Source organism: Chionomys nivalis, chromosome 10 (genome assembly GCF_950005125.1).
Source record: "Chionomys nivalis chromosome 10, mChiNiv1.1, whole genome shotgun sequence".
Lineage (NCBI taxonomy): Eukaryota > Metazoa > Chordata > Mammalia > Rodentia > Cricetidae > Chionomys > Chionomys nivalis.
This window is the reverse complement of record NC_080095.1, coordinates 42578385-42591545: the sequence shown is the minus strand read 5'-3', so window position 1 is coordinate 42591545 and position 13161 is coordinate 42578385. Positions and strand designations below refer to the sequence as shown.

The 13161-nt window shown below is 42.4% G+C and overlaps 1 protein-coding gene across 6 annotated transcripts in view; it reads left to right on the top strand.

Annotated features, from left to right (window-relative positions):
* Positions 1-13161, top strand: part of Sipa1l1 (signal induced proliferation associated 1 like 1) — a 287298-nt gene that overhangs the window by 126165 nt on the left and 147972 nt on the right. For 5 of the 6 annotated variants that reach the window (XM_057782143.1, XM_057782150.1, XM_057782146.1 and 2 more), the window contains one exon: positions 10771-10820. The exons of the other annotated variant lie outside the window; for it this stretch is intronic. The gene's annotated coding sequence lies outside the window, so the exon portion shown is untranslated. The remainder of the gene's footprint in view (positions 1-10770; positions 10821-13161) is intronic. 6 annotated transcript variants of the gene reach the window in all.

The window sequence follows — 13161 nt, the reverse complement described above, 5'->3', positions numbered from 1 at the left end:
CTTGCAAAAGCCAAGGCCACAAAAGGATATCAAGTGCTCTGAAAATGGAGTTACAGGTGGTTGTGAGCCGCTGTGTAATTGCTAGGAACTGAACTTGGGTTCTCTGTAAGAGCAGCCAATGTTCTTCACCACTGAGGCATCTCGCAAGCCCCAAGTTGAATACTTTAACTGTCTTTGCCTATGATATTTTGCTAAGTAGAAAACCATTTGTCTTATTGTTTACTATGTTTAGATGAAAGTGTGGTACCTTAGTTCTCTTATTTCTCCCTTAGATATTTTCCTGTGTTGCAGCATAGTGTCAGGCAGTGGAATGCTGTGAGATACGTCTGTTATGCAGGATTCGTGTTCTGCATTTATGAGCATTAATGAACTGTTTGGTAAGGGCCGTGAGTATCATTTAATTACAGGATCGGTAGTTTGATGAAATGCATCTTTTATATTTTTATATACCAAAAAGAAAGTAGCTTGAAATTGCATATGCCAAATATTCCTTTTTGTTTTCTGTGGTAGTTACCTAAGTAACAGGAACAAGGGAGTTGTAAAGGTAGGGAGACACCAGACTTTATTCCCTGGTAAGATACAACCTAGTATATATTGTTCAGAATAAAAACGAGGCTTTCGAAAGCAAGGCTGTGCTGAGGAGACAGTGTCCTAGGGCACATCTTATTTGAGTGGTGCTGAAGTGGAGACAGATCACCCTTAGTGCCAATAAACATTTGGGGCTCCAGTGTAGTTTCGTTCCTGGTTTAGCTGGAGACCCCAGCATTTCTAGTGTCAATTTAGGGTCCTTTCACTTGAGCACTTGGCTCTCTTCTTGGTGAAGGACTGTTGGAGGCATTTCTGATTATTGTAATATTCTGATTATTAGGAAGACAGGAACAAGCTTGGGGTGGTAGTGCACATCCTTAATTGCATTACAAGTGAATGAATCTCAGGAGTTTGAGGTCAGCCGCTGGTGTATACAGTGAGTTCCATGTTAGCCTGGGCTACATTCACCAAGAACTACTTCTTCAACTTCCTTCCCACTTTATTTTCTTGCATTAGCTCTCCTTATGCATTCCTAAATTACTCCTTTCCCCATTTCTGTTTTCTGTGGGATGGTGTGTATGTAATGTACATTGATTTACTTGTAGTTATAGGTGGACCTAAAAGTTTAATTTCTTGTCAAGACTCTTCTCAGGGGAGCACTTATTGGCTCTTGATTACAGAAGCACGGAGATTAGGCAGGCCAGCTGGGCTGCACTGGATTTTCCATAGTGTTACCAAAGGGGTTACCTGCCTTTTAAATGCTTCTGTCCCCTAAAGCTAAATTCACTTCCATGTCATATGAATGTTGTTCAGTTTCTCTAATCCCAAGGTTTCCTGTCATCCCCACCAAGGGTTAATACCACAAGAGTCTCCAGGACAGGGGCTACCATAGATGTCACTGTCAGCCAGTGTGTTCTGTCTGGTTCCTCTTTTTTTTTTTTTTTTTTGGTTTTTCGAGACAGGGTTTCTCTGTGGTTTTGGAGCCTATCCTGGAACTAGCTCTTGTAGACCAGGCTGGTCTCGAACTCACAGAGATTCACCTGCCTCTGCCTCCCGAGTGCTGGGATTAAAGGCGTGCGCCACCACCGCCCGGCCTGGTTCCTCTTAAGTTCTACCAGGGAAATTGGTTTGAAGGTTCATCCTCCCATAAGGGGTTATTTGTCTTAAGTCAGTACCCAGATACTGTCTTAGAGTTTTCTAACACAAGAGTTCCCAAGACAGTTCAGTTCAAGAGTATTAACCATCTTGGTATATGTTTATTAAATGACTGGTATCTGCAAAACTTTATGTGCTTCAAAATGAGTCTGGTTACTGGAGGAATTAACCGTGCAGCTTTTAGTTGGATTGCCAATCATTCATGGCTGTAAAAGTCTCTGTAAAAGTCTCTGGAAGGTGGTTTCCAGGCTGGTGAACAAATGAAGGTAGGTTTAGAGGGAGTGCTTCCTTCCTCTGTCCAGCACCCTGTCATCTTTTCCCTTTGGCTTTTTCTCAGTTGTCCCCTTTGTAACAAGCTGATAATTGTGAATAATTGCTTTCTTGTATTCTGTGAGCCATTCTGAGAAATTACTAAACCCTGGGAGGGGATTGTAGAGTCCCAGTTAACACACCTGTCAAAAGTATAGAGAACTAGTCTCATGTTGGCATATGAAATGGGAGCAGTTATGGGAACATGGGATTAACTTAGGACATCTAAGCTGATGCCAAATGCACAGTATGAGCATTGAATTCGTTGTGGGATGGGTATTCAGTGGACGTCAAGAATTGAGGAATTGCTTGGTGGGGGAAGCCTTCACACATAGGGTGCTGGAATTAGTTGGAGTGTGAGCAAAAGAAGCAGAGTTGTGGTGTGTGTGTGTTTAAAGGTTTATTTATTATTTATACAGTGTTCTGCCTGCATGTATGCCTGCAGGCCAGAAGAGGGAACCAGATCTCATTAGAGATGGTTGTAAACCACCATGTGGAACCAAACTCAGGACCTCCAATGCTCTTAACCTCTGAGCGATCTCTCCAGCCAGAGTTTTTGTTTCTACTTAGTGTTACCTGTCAAGGTGGGTTAGGAAAACAGAACTAGTAGTTGTATTTATGAGAGGGCATATTTGTATAGAAATATGTGGATTGATTTGAATAGAGAGATCAAGATCATGATATTGATCGTAAGACAATTGGCATAGGTTTTGTTTTTTTTTTTGCCCCGGGGGGGGGGGGGGTTAGGGTTGTAGGACAGACTGGCCACTCAGGCAGGCTGTGGTGCAAATGCAAGGCAGGACTTCCTTGCCCTTTGGGCCTTTGTTGGCCCTTCAGCAGATTGGACTGGAGGAGGGCCAGCTACATAACAAGTGGTAATCTTTAGTATTGTCAGTGATAGCCACATCTAAAACAACACCTTCATCTCAACATTTGGATTAGAGAGGTTTATTCTCTTTTGTTTGCTCTACTGGGAAGCCCAAGGATGTCACATATTCCGAGGACACTCTCTATTTATAAGTTTGGCCACAAATCTTTGATTAGTATTTGACCAAGTTAAGTGAGTACTATATGCTGGCCAAGTTAATACATGAAACTACTGGTCATACCTAGTCCAGCCATAGTCAGGCTAGAAAGACACTATGTGATTGGCTAGGAAATCCCCAGGATTTAGACTTGAGATGCTGACCCCCTCATCCAGCACACTGACTGTTCATGCCCTGAGCATTTAGCAGCTGCTGTGTTTTGCTGACCAAGGAACATACACAGTGCTGTATCCCAGCCTTGCTGAGAGATGTCCCTGCCCCCACTTGAGTAAACAGGACAGTTATGATTTGAGCCTTTCCTCATGCTTATTTTAGTGAGATTTGTATATTGGCTGGATTTCAATTTTAAAGAACCTGGTAATTTAGAATTCAGGCCAAATATGCACAGTTGTTACTGTAGAATGGAAAGCAAACATTGCCTTCTGATTTATTTGTGTGTTCTGAAAGAAAGAATGGAGAATTCCTGTACCAGATCGTATTAATAAATTTAGTGACTGTTTGGCTGCTACTTAGTGTGTACCCTTGAGAATAAGAACTATTGGTTTGCTCAAATATCCTCTAGTGTATTCCATAACTGTTCATTCCTTCTGTTAACCTGAATAATTGCTTCTTTTATAAGCAAAGATGTCACCTCTACTTAACAGTGAAAATCTCCTCTATGGGCCATGGAGTTGCACTTTTTGAAGCATTGCTTTTAGAAGGCAACAAGATGAATTAGAAGTGAGTCAGCCTGGGCTGCCATTGATGTTTGTGTAACTCTCATCTGTCTTGGGATTTTTGTACCCACTGTCACATGTATAAAACATGGTCCATGATCATCTCAATTCTGAGCACCATTATACAGTCATTTAAACCCAAGAAAAAATTACCTTTGATGCCAAATGAAATATGTGACTGATAATTCTTTTAAATTACTAACATCTGTTCACTTTAAAGGGTCCGAGGAACCTTTGTGTTAGGGTGGGCTTTTGGCTGCTGATGTACCCAGGCTCCTGTAGCAGTTTGACCTCATGGCTCATATCAGGTGCTTTCTTCCTTAGTTTTCTTTGAAGTTGGTAAACTTATGTGAAGGATTTCTCTTGCTGGGTCCCCTTCATTGTCCACGAAGGTCACTGTGGTTCCTCTGAGACTGAGCGTCTTCTCTTTTTGAAGACAGCCTGTTTAAAGGAGCCTGTGGAGGGAGGTAGTCCCCTTTAAAGGAGCCTTGTGAAGGGAGGTAGCCCTCTGTAAAGGAGCCTGGTGGAGGGAGGTAGCCCCCTTTAAAGGAGCCTGTGAAGTTGTCTGTCAGCTTTCTTTTACTGTGCTTCTTTATGGATATGCTGTTGACACTGTCAGCATCCCCCACCGAGGCCTCAGCCTAGAGTAGTTGAATCTGCCTGGCTCTCAGCTGCTGGTTCCCAACTTCCTTTGGCAGAAATGAGTTCAAACCATGTTCATTCCAAAGTGCAGAGCTGTAGGATTTGTCATTACTACATTTAGGCAAGCATGCTCCGCTCATAGCAGGATTCATTTGAACATGGTTCACCCCAATCTCATGTGCCTTCTTTAAAGTAGAATCTTTGTGACCTCCATGTGTCACAGGGTGGCTCTTCTGGCCGTGCTTTTAAACCACCAGCCTAATCCTTGGAGCCAACCCTGAAAGATCGATACCTGTCCCATTAAACCACAGTAGACATGTTTTAGCAGTTGATTTTCTTTGTACTGAAACTGGGAACCTGTCTCAGTGCGTGTTTGTTTGCAATTCAGTTCTCCTGGTTGAAAAGTTTCATTCTTCTAATTTTTATAGTACATTTGAATGATGATCTTTTGGGTTGAATGTTGTCTGTGGCCAACAAATAAAAATCAGTGTTTTTGCTATTTAATAGCCTGCCTGTAAGTGTGGAGAAAGGGTTTTGTTTGTATGTTTGTCTGTTTGGTTTTTTTGGCTTTTCAAGACAGGGTTTCTCTGTAGCTTTGGAGCCTATCCTGGAACTAGCTCTTGTAGATCAGGCTGGTCTCGAACTCACAGAGATCTACCTGCTTCTGCCTCCCTAGTGCTGGGATTAAAGGCATGCACCACACCTGACTGGCCTAGAAAGCATTCTTAAGTATTGCAACTGGACTCTGATAATTTAAGAATCTCCTTCAATAGATAATGATTGAGAGCTGCAGTTTTATTTAGTGATAATGACATAACTTTCAGTGAACATACAATTAAAATTTGTATTTAATTTTCAGGTTATGTAATTTCTTTTAGGGCTCTGTCTTTTTAGATTCTAGCACGGTACATTCAGCTTCATAGTCCACTGTTAAAATGCATTTTGTTTTCTGAAAGTTCTGAGGTTTGAGTAGTTTGCAGTTTTTGTGCACTTGCCTTCCCGTAGCACAAATGTGAGGGTGAAGTTCCTGGATGGTAGGATAGGACCAGGAGTCTGCCACGCGTGCTCCGGAGCATCTGAGCATCTCGTGTGCATCTTTGCAGGCCCTGACGTGACAGGCATATGAAGATGCCTGCTTATATTCCTCCAGTGGATAGTTGTCTTGCTTTTGCTGTATTGATTTTTTTGTGTTTGCTTTTGGTGGTGTTACTGGTTTTTGTGAATATGAGGCAAAATCCCCCATGCCCTGACCACACCCTGACCAGTGTCTCCAGTTGTTAACTCACTGTCAGTACCTGGTTTCTCTTTCTTCTGATTTTCTCTCGGGTTGTTTGCCTCTCCTACATGTTGAGGAGTTACACATGCAGTCATTTCATCTTGTTAATGTGTTGCTACGACTGCTATTTTTGTCATGTCACTCTCAAACAATTCCTGCATTGTAATAATGTTGGATGTATTTATTATTGGTGCTTGTGGTCTTTCTAGTATTGTTTATATTTTATGAAGTTATAAAGTGTCTTTTATTATCTACTAATTTTCATAATCTTACTTTTGCATGCAAATTATGTTAAATTGGGATTTATTTTTATATAAAAGGTGGAATGGAAATTTAGATTAATTTTCACATGGATGAACAGATATATACACAAGTACTGTTATTAAATAATTCTGTTTCTGCCTTTATCTGACATCCCTGCTCTATTGTAAATAATAGTTGGACCCCTGCCCTCCTGACTTACTAGAATTGGTATTCTTGTAATGTAAGATTTAGACACAGACTAAACACTTTGTAAGACTCAACACATTGTTGAGTTTCTAAAAACAGCTTTGGTTATGATAAATAGGTAGATAGATGATAGCCAGATAGATAGGTAGGTAATAGGTGAGATAGATAGGTAATAGGTGATTGGCAGATAGATAATAGATAGACGATAGGCTGAAAGATGGACAATAGATGCTGATGAATAAATATATAACACATGGACTTATATATAACACATGCGTATGTGACCCCTCCATCAGTGAGCATTTCTACACGTATTCAGTAACAATAACTGCACCTGCATCTGGGTTTTTTATTTGCTAATGCCATTCTTGGAGAAAGAAGTCATTTTGGAGAAAGCGGTATTGTCAGGGTTGGAAAGTATAGACAAGTACTGAGGAAACTTTGAAACGTTTTTAGGAAGTTAGGAAATGATATGAAAGTGATGAGATTGTGTCAAAATGACCCATAGGCTGTCTTGAAGTTTTTACTGTCCAGTTTTAGGCAGATTGGGCTAGCATATTAACAATGACAACAATAACAACAATAAAAATAGTAGTCAAGGGTTAGAGCTAAATAAATGGACCATGTGACCCTGAAAGCTGATGATGGCACGGACTGAAACTGTCTTGTCATTGTATTCTATTGTATGGAATTCCTTAACTGTTTTCATCCTCCTGATGTGGGGACACATTAATGGGTTCTTGTTTTTGGCTGCCAGGGGCTACACTACTCTAAACATTTCTGTTCATTTTGCTGGGAGACATTGCTTTTTCCCACTAGCTGATATGTTCATGACTCAGGCTCCTTTATTGAAAGGAGAAACGTAATCTGTGTTTAATAAAAGTTTTATGTGTCCCTGGATCCTTCAGAAGAAGCAAGGTCATAGAAAATGGGATGCAGTGGCAGTAATTTGGGTGTGGTCCACTTGGCTAGCTCCTTCAGATCTTAGTGTGTCTGTCTTCCTGGAGATAGGAGTATTCCTTAAGACATAGGAGCAGAGGAAGCCCAGACACAGACACATGGAGGATGGCTGACAACTCTGCAGTCAAGATCTTCTACTTCCGTGGAAGGCCTTCTGCGAGGAAGGGTAGCAGATGGTCAGAGGCCCCCTTGCTTCTACAGTTCACACTCATGTCCCAGGGCCTAGTCCTCCCGGTGCCGCTTCCAGGACATTCTCTCTTCCTGCTGGGGTCAGTGTTTCAGCAGAGTGAACAGATTTCACTCCTTTTCAGGCGTGTTGTTCTCTCTGTTTCATTTCACTCTTGATAAAAACCCACTGGAATGAAACGCAGTTTGCACTGGGAGGCCTGTGGTCTGTGGTCCCTGGCTTCTGCATAATCTCTACCTCACCTACTCATTTGCTTGCCGCTCGGGAAATTACAGTATTGACTTAAAGTTTAAACGTGGTATAATACATTAGTACACTTAATGGTGAGATGAACTCAAGAATCAGAAGTCATTGAGAACATACGGACTTAGAAGTCAAGACCAGTCTAAGCTAGGCTTGTTTCTTACTCCCAGCCCCACGTAAATTGGAAGCTGTTATACTGAAAATATGTTTGCTTCAGTTCTTTAAAAGCCTTAGCAACTTTAACGTCGTCACTTATTACAGCCAGAAGTCAGGATCAGTGAACTCCCGAACCGTGTTTCCCAGCTGCTTCTACTGTTTTTGATTGTGTGCGACTTTTTCAACAAATGATATTCAAGTGTGGGGCCTCATTCCGGGGTCTCTGTGTTCTTGCCTGCTGCTCCTCTTTCTCTTCTGTTGGACACTCACCTCCTGCTGACTCTGCACTGTAGGCAGCTGTCTCTTCAGACTCCCATGGGGACTTCAGGAAACTGCTGGGGACACAGACATCCTTCAGCAGTCTGAGGGCCACTGACTACTGTGGCCCACCTTTTTGATGTTAAAACTTTAGGATGCTCTGCCTTCTGTTCAGAGCAAATCAGAAACAGACACTATAATGAATCTTCCCAAATCAAACAACTGTGAAGATAGTTCTGAATTCAAGAAGCCCCCTGTTAGCTCCCTGCCCCAGCTTACCTTTTCTGAGTGTAGAGAGGAATCGTGTAGTCTCCCTCGAGTCTGGGTTTCTGTGTAAACCCAGATTGGGAGACATGCTATGCATCAGCATTATATTTCTCCAGTCCACCCTCTCCCACCTCGCACTAGAGCAGACAAGACTTTAATGTATAGGTTGGCTATCGGTTTTTTGTAAATAAGATTTTACTAGGAAAGACAAACTCATATGGTCTGTGGCTACTTTCGTATTTCAAACGTGATCTTGATAGATAGGACAGGACAGGGACCTTATGTCCAGCAAATCATAAAATGCTGTCTGCATGTTTATAGAGTCAGTGTGTTGATTTCCTCCTATACACTACTCTGCTATGTGCCTGGTCTATGGTTTGTTACCAAGTTCTGCCAGTTGTTATTACTATTCATTTGAATGTTTTTAAAGTTTCTTGGGGACCCCTGTGTGTGCATTCCTAGCAGCTAGCTGCTCAGGACCAGAGTCTATTTGTAGTCTGAACTGTTAGATGCTAACACGGTGTGCCAGTTTTTACCTCCTAGCAGTCATGAGACTTATGTTGCCCGCATACTGTCTGTCGATGCAAACATAGCTCTTACCTCCCAGGGAGGAAAAGTTTATTCTTGAGCCAAATACTAATGATAATGGCTTAGGAACCCAAGTGTCCCCAAGAAACCTGCTCTGGTGTGGTAGCAGTTTCGTGGAGTTTTAGAGAACAAAGGAAAGCACTAAATCACGGCCTGTTTCAAGCACATTGGTGGAGCATTCAGTAGGTGGGTTACAGCAGACACAGTCTTTGTAGTAAGCCTCCCGTGCTCCCTGAGGACAGTCTTGGTTTAGGACTGACGACAGCTGCTAGCCTCTGGATTCTGAAAGGTTTCCCCTGACAGGCAAAGAGAAGGTCAGACAGACGGAGGTGGACAGTAGGTGGCCATTAAGGAGACTAAAACAGCCTGAAGTAACACATAATATGGTCTGAGTTTTCTGTTTTCGCCATTATGACCAGTTGTTACCTATACCTTGTAGTGGAACTTAATGACATTGTCGTGTTACTTGTGTTTCAACGTGATGGATGAATCTGGGCGTATTTCTAGATGTATACTGGCCATTTTGAGGTTCTATTTGGTGGCCTGTCTTTTTATTGTCTTGTCTTATTTGTGATAATCTTCATACATTTAAAATGAGTTCTTTGGTGGTGGGTAGGTGTGTTGCAAATGTCATTTATTTTAGGGCTTCTGGTTTCCCTTTTACAGCTCTGCAAACTTAAAAAAAGACATTAATAATGCAACAAGACACACTGTACCGCACCTGAGAGGAGAGAGAAATGAATGTGCCCATGCTCCTTTCTCCTCTCCTCTAGCCTTTTCTTGTCCTTTACAGTACACAGTTCCCTGCCCAGGGAATGGTGTTGCCTGCAGTGGGCTGTGTTGTCTATCAGTTAACAGTCAAGGCAGTCCCCTACAGACATGCCCATATGTCTGGTCTAAACAGTTGCTCAATTCAAAGCTTCTTTTCAGGGAATTTTAGGTTTTGGAAAGTTGACTTTAAAACTAACCATCATAAGATCCCTTTAATTGAGAGTGTTGTGTTTTTATGTTTTCACTCTTTGTTGTGATGTTACCTGTGCTGGCCTCAGACTCCTCAGCCTCCCAAATTTCTAAGATATGCCATGAAGGTGGGTGCCTGCTGTACTGTTACTAGATCTCTGGGCTGGGCATGGATGACACTATTATATTTCACTTGTGGATATCAAAAGCCATTTTAGTATCCAAGAGTCTTTGTTGAAACATATGAGTGCAATTTTTTTATTTTTTATTTTTCTATTTTATTTTTGCTCAGGACTATTTCCTCAGATCCTTGAGTTTAGAGATTTAGAAATCGAAGCTGATTAACCCAGCCTCATGCTATATCAGGAATAGGTTAATTGAGTGTTGTAGAGGTCCAGCTAACACTCTTATCTTTTTAATTTTCTTTTAAAGCTTGAGGTTCATTTAATATTTTCCCTTTTTGTTTTAGAAGTCCAGAGCAATATTACTTGTTTGGTTTTTTTTTTTTTTTTTTTTTTATATATATATCTAGAGCAGGAGAAACACCTCAGCAGTTAGGAGCCCCTGCTGAGTGCCCCTTCCTGGGCACACAGTCACCCGCAAGCACGTATACTTAACATACATACACATACATAAAATTAAAGCTAAAAAATGAATCCCAAAACTGAGTGTGGTAGCACACACTTTAAACCCCAGCACTCCAGAGACAGAGGAGAATGTGTCTGAGACTAAGGCCAGCCTGATCTACGTAGCAAGTTGTAGAACAGCCAGGGCAATAGAGACCCTGCACCCCTCCCAAAAAGAATCTCAAACAAACAAAAGTTCAATTTACAGTTGATACAGATGATGTTAGAAATATTTATAATGCTCTAATATTATAGACACATCCAGTCAAACCTAATTAATGCTGCTTCCTTCAGAAGACTAGCCTGTCCACTTGAAAGATAAGTCCCTTGTCAAGATTCTATAAACTTTGTAGTCTTAGTGACATCTTTTAGGTCTTACAAAGCTTTTCTTCTCTGTTTGCAGATTATATGCCATTCGTGTGAACGTCGCTGTGATTATGGCGCCAGTATACAGTAAGTAGCCTTGCCGTGCTTTACCATCGAGTGTCGGCTCCCTGTGCTTGAATTCCTGGGGATGGGTTTGACCTTTCAGCTTTATATACACATGCATCATGATAGCGTTTTCTTTCATGTTCCTACACACACATTATTTGTCCGGGCTACTTCCTGTAATGGCCAGCAGAATGGGCATCAGGACCGCAGCATATCAATGTGCCATCTGTTCCCTGTGTATTAGTCTGAGAAACTGACTGCAGCTGCAGGCTGGGCCTGGTGAGCAGCAGCCCCGTGCTGCTGGTCAGCAATTGGTTCACCAACTGTGCCTCCATCGTCCATTCTTGGGCAATACCTGGTGAGGGAAATGGACTCAGGGACAGCCCTCGACTCTTGCTCTAGCTCGTGAGACCCTTTGGCAGGCGTGCCTGGAACTTTTGGCAAAAGTCTCCTCATACTTAGGACAGAACTCAGAGAAGCTTCTGCCTCTTTCTCTGGATGTCATTGTGCTGGTGTGAGGTCTGGTGTGGCTTCAGCCTGCTGGCTCCCAGACTGAGCAAGAAAGCCACACAGGACGGAAGACAGAGTCCAGAACCCAGAATTCAGGGCAACCAGCCCTGAAGCCTGTCCCTACTCAGGACATCCAGTATTTGAGCCAATCCATTTCCTTTATGTTAAAGCCAGCTTGAGTTGGAAGCCAAAACATCCGAATGATTCACTTAATCCCCATTTTATTTTTAGTAATCCATTAGTTTCCCCCAGGGAACGTGGGAGTAATTGCAAAGCAAGGCAAAGTAATACCATTAAATTAAACTGGCGCAGTGTTGGTGTTGACTGGCATCCTCTTTGCTCTCAGCAGGAGTTAGCTACAGTGAGTTAGCATTCAAAAAATGTGAGGATAAAGACAGCGCTTCCAGATTCCCTGTCCTTTTCATTTTCGCCCAGAAGCTTTTGCATCTTACTCAGTTGCCGTGGATGCTAGAAAGGGTCTTAGGCTACAGGCATGCTCCGTATTCTCAAGAACTATAGCTGCAGACGGCATGGACCTGTTCCATTTTCCTAGAAGACAGCTATATTCATGTTTGTTTGTTTGTTTGTTTGTTTTTAACATTTGTTTTTGTTCTTCAGAAATGCTTCAGGTGTGTGAAGAGTAACAGACAGACACCCATTCCTCCCGAGCACATGAGAATTTTATCTATCCTATCAAGCAGTTAAAAAATGTGTTCCCTATCTCTGCTCCTAAGGAAACATTACTCTGCTTTTATTCTTTATTATTCTCACGTATTTGTACTTTTACCACATGTGTATCACATGCTTTTGCTTTCTGTTGAGATGGGTCTTGTGTATGTGAGTCTGACTTTGACCTTGCTATGTAGTTGAGGCCAACCTTGAACCCTGATATTGCTGCCTTCTTCCACTGGGATTGAAGCTGTACTCCATCAGGCCTGACTGGTGTGCCTTTTAATGTCTAAAAAAAAATGCAGATGCCACACATTGAATGTAAAATCACAAGGAAGTTTAGAAGAGATGCAAGGTCAATGTAATGCTGTGGTTTTGGTCATAGACACAAAATGACCTTAGGGTTTCTGTTGCTGAGAATAGACACCATGACCATGGCAACTCTTGTAAAAGAAAACATACCTGGGGTGGCTTACAGTTCAGAGGTTTAGTCCATTATCATTATGGTGGGATGAGGTGGAAGGCAGACATGGTGCTGGAGAAGGAGCTCATAGTGAAGAAGGAACTGTGTCTTGATCTGAAGGCAACAGGAAGTGAACTGAGAGACACTGCATGTGACTTGAGCATATGTAACCTCAAAGCTAGCCTCTACAGTGACACCCTTCCCTTGGGGGCCATTTTCTTTCAAACCCCACAATACTTTGAAGGATGTGTTGGTAAGCACCCAGTGGTGTGCATCATGAAATGCACGTCAATTGGTTGGTGAGTCTCAAGCCACACAGTGACAGCTTCCATCTTGCTGCCTGGTATGCTGCTTAGCGAACTTTCTGTCCTGCTCTCATCCTGTGCAGGCTTGGAATCTCACAGGGTACTGTGACCCGTGAGCCTGCTTCCTTATGTAATCTTCAGGGCACAGGCTTTTGGCAAACTTTGCCTGCTCATTCTCCGTACTGTGCCAGTAGCTGTTGGCCTACACCACTTCCACCCACACCTTCTAAACTGCCTGGTTGCCACCCTACTGCTTTCATTTGTGGCAGTGGTGTTAGAAGGGACTTCCAGGCTGAATGCACCTCTAAAACAGCACCTGTGTTACTGGGAACCGCCTCATGATCTTCGATGCATCCTGTTTCCACTGTGACCCAGTTCTGGCTCTTAGAGATCCTGCTGTATCATTCTTTCTCTT